Consider the following 8641-nt stretch of genomic DNA (forward strand, 5'->3'; position numbering starts at 1 on the left):
ATACTAAATATCACTCTGCAGGCAACAATCAATAGCATTTTCAAAGTTATCCACATAGACTATATGACAATGGAGCTCACACCGCTGAGAGAGATGAGGTAAACCATTCTGGGCAGGTGCAGGTCATATGAGTTAATTATAGAATTCTTTTAAATGATGGAGTTTGGATCAGAGTCAAAGACAGCAGGAACCCTGGGCCAGATTGTTCTGAGAAGATGGCAGGAACATAGCCTTTTAATCTCTAAATCCCAGTATAAAAATAGACGTAACACTGACCCCAAAACTTAAAACCTATGAACAACATTAACAACAAACTAAGTTATAAGATATTCCTATTAAGGACTAAACAGAAACTTCAGGAACAGATTTCCTACAGTTAAAAGCCCTGGATTGTATGGGCATCTGTGTAAAAAGCAGCAGAAGAGAGAGTGTAACATTTGATGGACATAAATCCAAGACATTCTCCACATAGCAAATAGTATTTATATTTAAGGGCAATGGGCCAATTTGAGAAGAACAAATTAAATTAGTAGCTTAGTACAAGAGGTCTGTATTAATTTCTATTACTGCTATAGCTTATCATAAATTTAGAGGACTGAAAACAAATATTTATTATCTTTCACTCCTATAGACCTGTTCCAGGTCCCATAAAGCCAAAATTAAGCTGTCAGGAAAGCTGAATTCCTTTCTGCAGCCTCTTTGGATGAACCTCTACCCAATCTGATTCGATTTATGGGCAGAATTGCATGAAGTGGTTGGAATGAATAAAGACCCCTTTTCCTTTTAGCTACTGGCCAGGGATGGTTCTCAGCCTCTCAAAGCTGTTCACCCCCTTGGTGTGTGTCTCCTTTCCTCCATTTTCAAAGACAGCAATGGCAGGTTACCCTTCTCAGACTTCAGATATATCCAAATTCTCCTCTGTTCAGTCTCCTTTGGCTCAAGTTTGAGAAATAGTTTGCTTCATGGGCCTTGTGAGTAGATCTTGGTCCACCTCAGTAACGTAGGATAATCTTATTTTTAAAGTCGTTGATTAGTGAACATAATCGCATCTGTGAAGTCTCTTCTCAGGATACTTGAATTAATGCCTGAATAACCAAGAGACCAAAGCCTCATGGGTCCTGTCTGGAATCCTGTCCATCACAAGATCCTTGCTAATTCCTGAAAAGACGGCAGCAGTCCTGCACCATACCAACTTGGTAAGACAATCAGCTGGAATTCCATTCCGGAAAAAGTCCACAAGGAGGAGAAACTGCTGAAAGGAAACAAAACTAAATAGGACTTAAGCAAAAGAAACATATGAAAGACAAATTTTAGACAAAAGTGGAGGAAGATTAAGAGACACTACATATTAGAAAGCACGTCATAATATGTTTGTGCATTTGAAAAACAATGGCAGAGTGAAAAAGAGCTATTTTCTAGTGAAACAGGGAGGAACAGAAAGGTATGGAGAAGAAATACCACACAGGTTCTTGAAAGAATAAATAGCATAAGGAGTGAAACAACATTGCTACCGACAAAGGAATCATGGCAGAAGGTTATGTCCTTGGGACAACTAGTGCATGAGTTATTTATATAACATTAGAAAAGGCCATAAGATGTAAAAGAACATGAATTAGAATAAAATGAGGTAACACGATTCATAAGTGAAGTAGAAATAAAACAAAAATTCTTTTAGAAATGAAGAATAAACTAGAAGAAATAAAAGTAAATAGTAACAATAAACATTATCTTAAGAAAATAGAAGGTGAAAACAAGGACATTATTTTAAAATTGGAAATAAAAATTATTTGAGATAACAGCTATTGAAGATAGACAAAGAAGATCCAACATATGCATAAAGAATCTTTTGAAAGGACTTGGTGGAGGGTATAAAAAGGAAGAGAACAAACACAACAAATAACATGAAAAACTGTAACTAAAAAATGAAAGATTGCATTGTTCTTTTATGTCTCAGATTATCTGAGAATATTTTGTCAGAATAATCAATATCAATACATATTCTAGCAAAATACCTGCTTCAAAGGAAGGAAAAAATGGAAGATATAGAGTGTGCTAGGAGAGCGAGCTGACACATCCAGGCCGTGGTGTCGGGAACTATGGTGCTTCTGAACATCCTGATCACTGGTACACCAGGAGTTGGAAAAACCACACTAGGCAAAGAACTTGCATCCAGATCAGGACTAAAGTACATTAATGCGGGTGATGTAGCTCGAGATGGGGCGTTATATAATGGCTACGATGAAGAGTATGAGTGTCCCATTTTAGATGAAGAAAAAGTAGTTAATGAGTTAGAGAACCAAATGGCAGAAAGTGGAGTTATTGTTGACTACCATGGTTGTGATTTCTTTCCCTAACGATGGTTTCATGAAGTTTTTGTGTTGAGAACAGATAACAGTATATTGTACAAAAGACTTGAAACAAGGGGTTATAATGAGAAGAAACTAGGAGACAGTATCGAGTGTGAGACTTTTCAAGTTCTTTATGAAGAGGCCATGTTATCATACAAGGAAGATACTGTGCACCAGCTGCCCAGCAATACGCCTGAAGAGCGAGAGAACAACAGAAACCAGATCTTGAGATGGACTGAGCAGTGGGTCAAAGCTCACAGCCCATGACTGGTCACTTGGTGGTGCCTCATTGCCCACCTTATAGACACGGCTTCCAAGTATCTGTAAAAACCAAAGCTATGTGGAAGGCCCAGCAGGTATTTTTATGCCTGGGTTTCTTTTTCTCTATGAGAAAGTTAAACAATCACAAATATAATGAATACAAGTATTATTAAACATTTAAAATATGGATCAGTTGCTAAACAATAAATATGATCAAATGAGTAAAAAAAAAAAAAAGGAAGATATAGCAAAAGCTGTTGACAGTTTAAAAGGAAAAAAACCCAGATTTACATAAAACATTTTGACAACGATGCTTTATGCAATAAGGAAATGGAGCGATATTTTAAAGGCAATTAAAGAAAGAAAATGTACTTTGAAAAAAATATTTACTTGGAGAACTAAAATTAAATGAAAGTTGTAAGGGAGAGAGTATTTGCAACACCTATATGCTCTAGCAATGGAAGTATAATACAGTATTCAAAAAAAGTATAAGATAATTGAGAAGATGATATGAAAGCCATGATTTATTCCAGTTGTTATATAGAGTATTACAATTCATGGGATTCTTTGTGTATAATATGAAATAAATAATTTAGTTCTTTTAAGCACCTTAATTCTACCATTTCCTATGTATTTAAAAACAAGGATACTTACTGTGTAGAAGAATAAAGAAATAGTTATATATTTTTTCAGAAGAGGTCATATGAAAACACAGTAGTACTGAATATGAATTGTCACGATGAATTTTATTTACAGATCTTCCTCTTTATTATTTAACAACCTTTTTAAGGACTGTTGGGACTTATGACCAACCTACACTGTTTGGACTTACTACTTCTTTTTTTTTTTGAAAGTTCTATACATCTTGTCTGTAGAGCCTTAATGTCTTTTTTCTTACAGTATACTTTGTCTATACAGTACTGTGATTTTTGCTGATTTTACTGTACAGTACTGTAGTCTTTTGTTCTGTTATACATTACAGTGCTGCAGGTAACAGTTATGCCAATAAAAGCAAAGTCACCAAGTTGGAGTTTCCATCGAGCATTTCTTTGCTCTGAATATTGTAACATACATGCTATATGCAAATCTTCATTTAGCGACCCAGTCATTTAACAACCTAATTGCAGAACTTTTGACAAGCAAGGAATGTCCGTACATACACAGTACATAGATATATGTATAAATACTTATGCATATATTTCCAAGTGCTGTATATAAAAGGGAATAGAGAAAAAAAATCACAAGTATTAGGCAGCCAGATTTTAGTTTTGAAATAATATTTCCTACTTAAGCTTAAAAGGCTTTGAACTTCAAAGAAATGGATAATTCCAGAATCTGAAGGAGGAAATGAGAAAAAAAAAGATGAATTTTAAACACTCAAAGAATATTAAAGTCTCGGAAAGATTTAGGAACCAATTGAACAATTTACCATGAATAATTTGAGTTTCAAAAGATAGTACTTGTAATTCACTACCTTGAAAACTGGTACATAAAAGGGAAATAATTAGGTAATTATCTTGACCTACCTATGTAAATGATACTAGATACCACTGAATCAACAAACAGCATATGAGGGGAACTATCTCTTCACGAAGTTATGTCAACCAGTCCATGAAAAGTAAATGACAAAATTTGAATATTGCTGTTTTGCAGTCTCTTGTAAACTGAAAGATCAAGGGATTGAGCATCAATAGCTGATAACATCCAAGAGAGACAACAAGACACTAAAAACTAAACCCAACGCTAATGCAAGACTTTTGAAATTGGTAAACATTCGGATGGAGCATCTGGATTCAGCTGCCAGCTGGCAGGAAGCAGTGGACAGACACACCATGCCGACTCCTGAGCACGTAATCCCCCAAAACTCAGACTGGAAACTTTCTGTGTGAAGTATTTGGATTCCTCAACAGAAAAGGAAGGAAGAGAAAGGAATAGAGGAGGGAACTTGTAGATTAATAGAGGCTTAAACGACATTGTTTTTGAAAAATGGGTAAGACTTAACTGTTGTACAGTTGGCAGATACAAAGAAATGCAGAAAGAAATCTCTATAAAAATCTGAGCAGTGGTTACTTAGGAGTCTTTATGGGTTATGGTTGGGATGCGGTACACTGAAGAGCAAAGTTTCATTTCTTGGTGTGGGAGGTTTTTACCAAGATACTCACTTTATCATAACGTATTGTCATGATTGTTTTCTGAGGTTTTTTGGTAGACATGGAAGAGATTTGCTTTCGATCTGCATGCAAATGTACACATGTTTAACAACAGTGTTTTACATTCTAGGGTACTTTCCAATTTACAACTCACCTTCACCTACATCCGTGATTGTCCTAATAATCTGGTGCCATTTAGAGCAAGTGAGAGTGGGAGTTGAGTCATGAACTCTGGCTTCCTGAGTCTTAGCAATTCACCCCCACGCACACACCCACGCTGGTATTTATAAGCAGATAGAAGACTCAGGCACCACACCCAGCCCACCACCCGAGGCAGAGGCCGCAGGCGTGGCAAGGAAATGCCAGCTGCCCTTTTCCTGCTTCGCAGCCCTCACACGTTGCCCTACATGTACAGGCGGGGCACTGACTCCGAAGGCTCCCCCTGAGCCCTCCTGTCTCACAGTTGTCTGGTTTTCTGTTTCCTATCTCACCCTATTTCATGAACACTTTGGAAGTGAGTCTCATTTAAACAGAGATAACGAAACGGTACCTAAGAGTTATTCAGCGGCCTTCTTCGTTCTGTTTCATGTGTGAGGAACTGACCAAGAAAGCTTAAACTTGTCCTCATTTCATTCAGAGTAGAATTTTAACTGACAACTGTGTATTGAGAAATCCTGCCTTTCATCTTGTTGACTCCCCTGAGGCCTTTAAAATGAGGCCAATACTAGAAAAGAGAAAGTAGTGCTGAGAATGCTAAGAATGCAAGGGTACTGTTGGCATCTTTTAGGAGAGGAGCAAGCAGGTAATGACCATCAAAAATAGAATTCTGGGAAGAAAGACACACCCAGAGAATTAGTGAGATTATTTTCCAAGAATGATAAATTTAGGCTTTAGGTGAACCTTGATGACAGGAGTGTCTTGCAGTTGCAAGCTGTGGGAGGATTCACAGAGGGCCCAGGAGCCAGGCAGCCGTCCTTGAAGAGCCAGTTTCAGCCAGCTCACCTTACCTAACGCACAAGCAGCGCATTGCTAAATCCAGCAGTGAAGAAAACCTTCACTTCCAAACCTCCTCCCCGAAGACATAAAAGGCCAGGAGAAGCTGGGCAGCTGCAGTGGCTGCTTTTAAATCCATCACAAACAAGCAGACATAAGATCTGAGCAAAGATTTATGGCAAAATATATTAATACCATACCTGTGGAGAGTAGTCAATGAGTTACAACACACAAATTCTTTAAAATACCATTTATTTTGCAGAAAATGTCATTGATTATATTTAGGGTGCCTCTTGTTCTCTGGGCAACTATTTCTGCCACAGTTCTTTCAAAGAAAATGTTACATTGAAACCAAATACTATTTGCTGCTCTTTAATTCCTGAAGAATTTTAACTTAACTTGAATGATGTATCATCTTTATGTTTTACATTATTGAGCAAACCTTTAAAATCCTACATAGAAACAAATTTGACAGCAGAGGTACCAGGCGTCTTCCATGATCACATGGCATTACTGCCACCGATGTAGATTTTAGCAGTTTTCAGTAAGACTACATTTACACGGGGCAAGAGCTCCACAACCACACTGTATGATTTGGGCTCCCATATCTCCTCTACACCCTACTGAAACTTGGCCGGGAAACCAGGAGGTCAAACCACTAGGTCAAATGGTAGGTATATCATGACACTCTTGCAAGGAAAGAAATACCAGGAATTGTGCAGGACAAAGCCCATGATCTTTGGTAATTCATCCTGACCCCAGCAAATCTAGACGGTGTCCCTTATTTTTATTACTGCCTGAGTTTTTAAATCCCAGATTACCCATAATTTCAGCTTAGTTGAGAAAATAATGCTAATCATATTTTTTAGAAATTACTTGATGATACATGGACAGGCTTAAATGCATATATTGTCACAGAGCCAAGCATAATTATAGAAGAAAATGAACCTAGGTTATCTGATGTTAAAAATCCTGATGTGGAAATTTTAAAAATATCTACAAATATTAAACATTATAAACCAATCCTTAGTAACATTAATTCTCCACTGTTACAAGAAGTGTTTAATAGAAGTAAAATTACTACAAGGCCACTAAGTCATTAAAGCAAAAGCCAAAATAGTTTTCAATATAAATTTGTTTTAAAAAAGTAAAGGATATGGTGTCACATAATTTTCTTGTTCCTTTTGATTATTGGCCTGTAATTTTATCTAGGAATTTTGCTGAAAATTACAGTGAAACAGCAAAAATGGGCTCTGGCATTTGCCTTCAGATTTGGGATGCCAACAAAGAGCGTTATCTATTATTCAGTGGATTTGAAAAGTATTCTTCATAAATGAAGGTTTTAAGAATTCTTATGATGAACCCCAAAGTGAAAAAAGCCCTTTTTTTCTATTTTTTATCATTCTATTAAACATGTAACTCCTTACATATCGAGTACTTTGTGGTAGCTGGAGTGAAACAGAAACCCTAAAACTGCTTAGAGAATCTACCGGCATGTCCAGCGTTCCGAGGACACTGCGAGCATCAGCGCTGCCTTTGAAATCACTGGTCAGGGCAGAGTGAGCTACAGAGAAGGGGATGGCCATGTGCTGTGGATTTGCCAGGACGCCAAGCAGGACTGAGGCCAAGCCATGTCAGTCACCGGAGACTCAGGGAGGCGACCGTGTGCAACCATCTGACAGGACACAGGCCAGAGTAGCAGGACGGAGGCTCCTTAATGTGGTAATTAGGCAGGGATGACAAGTGACAGAGAGCAGGAAATCACATTTCCAAAATAAACTGATCAATCTGAATCGTTAGGGTGGGAAATGAATACATCTCTCTCTCCTTCTCTCCCTCCCTCCCTCCTTCTTTCTCTTTTTCTTTTTTCCCCTGTACTGGGATTTGAACCCAGAGCCTTAGCACTGAGTTACTTCTTCACCTTTTTAAAATTTTTAATTTGTTTTGTTTTGCTTTCTGATAGGCACTGTTAAGTTTCTGAACTTTCCAGACTGGATTTGAAGCTCCAGTCCTCCTGCCTCAGCTTCACGGATTGCTGAGACTGCAAAAGTGCTCCACTGTGCCTGGATGTATTTCTCATGTTCACTGAGGTCTAAGAATGCACAGTAGACAATAAGTGAGGCAGAGTTATGTTAACTGATAATGCTGCTTTTTCTAAGAGAACTTTCCTAGCTTTTATTAACATAACTACTCTTATTCCTTACCTACTCTTAGTAATACACAATCATCTATCTTTTGTAGACTGGTTTCAGAACACCAGTGGGTAGCAAAATCCCTGGATTCCCAAGACTGGAATGGGGTAGGACTTGCATAGGACTGCATGGACTCCCACAGGCAGGGAATCTTCTCTTCATGGCTTACGTCTAACACAACACAGTTGTGATGTGAGTGTGTATCGCGTTCTTTAGGGGATGATGGCAGAAGAAAGTCTGCATGTGATCTTTACACTTGAAATGTTTTGCAAATATTTCTGCTGTGGCTGGTCGAGTCCAGGGGTATGGAACCCGTGGACATGGAGGGTTGACTGTATTTCTATGTGCCTACAAAAGACAAGACTGGAAACTACTGTGGGCCACAGCGAGCCAGAGCATAATCTTCAAACCTTCACTCAAAACATGATCAAAGATAAGAAGAAATTCACCATTTGAAGTTACTATCTGCTTTGCAATCAAGAGGACTCACTGATTTCATACAGCAAAAATTCATCCTATTCAGAAAAATTAGCACTTTGTTACAACTAGAAATATCTTCCTGTGACTTCTGTTGCCTGAATGTTCATTACCAGGATGCAGGAGAGTAAGTGAATAAGAGGAGGGAGACACAGGTCTGAGTGAAGCTGTAAATTCGGTATCAAACAACTTTAGACTGGAAAATCCTCCCAGTCCAAGT

General features: G+C 38.0%; 1 pseudogene; it reads left to right on the top strand.

Moving 5' to 3' along the window:
• The first annotated feature begins 2087 nt into the window (after positions 1–2087).
• LOC101725976 (adenylate kinase isoenzyme 6 pseudogene) lies at positions 2088–2971 on the top strand (annotated as a pseudogene).
• Positions 2972–8641: the final 5670 nt, after the last annotated feature.

Source organism: Heterocephalus glaber, unplaced genomic scaffold (genome assembly GCF_053883595.1).
Source record: "Heterocephalus glaber isolate CG9 unplaced genomic scaffold, H.glaber_assembly_v1.0 deba00001550, whole genome shotgun sequence".
Classification (NCBI taxonomy): Eukaryota; Metazoa; Chordata; class Mammalia; order Rodentia; family Bathyergidae; genus Heterocephalus; species Heterocephalus glaber.